This window comes from Brassica oleracea, chromosome C6 (assembly GCF_000695525.1).
Source record: "Brassica oleracea var. oleracea cultivar TO1000 chromosome C6, BOL, whole genome shotgun sequence".
NCBI classification, from domain to species: Eukaryota; Viridiplantae; Streptophyta; class Magnoliopsida; order Brassicales; family Brassicaceae; genus Brassica; species Brassica oleracea.
In genome coordinates this window covers 29515352-29515731 of record NC_027753.1, presented here as the reverse complement: position 1 = coordinate 29515731, position 380 = coordinate 29515352, and positions in this window count along the sequence as shown.

The following is a 380-nucleotide window of genomic DNA, read 5'->3' as shown; positions in this document are numbered from 1 at the left end:
GTAAGGAGATAAAGGATCCCCTTAACATAATCCCCGCTGGGGAATTATCAGTCCTCGTGGCTGTCCATTAATAAGAACCCTGTATTGAACCGAAGATATACATTCTCTCATTAATTTAATCCAATGCGGATCAAAACCCATTTTGTAAAGAAGAGCCTCAATAAAATCCCATTCTATCCGATCATAAGCCTTGCTCATATCCGTTTTTATCGCCATAAACTTGTTCTGACAAGATTTATTTGTCCTTAGTCCATGAAACATTTCCTGGGCGATAAGAATATTATCTGAAATTAATCTTTCTGTCACAAAAGCCGATTGAGTTTCCGATATTAACCGTGGGAGACAAATTTTCAGCCGTTGACACAAAACTTTCGATATGA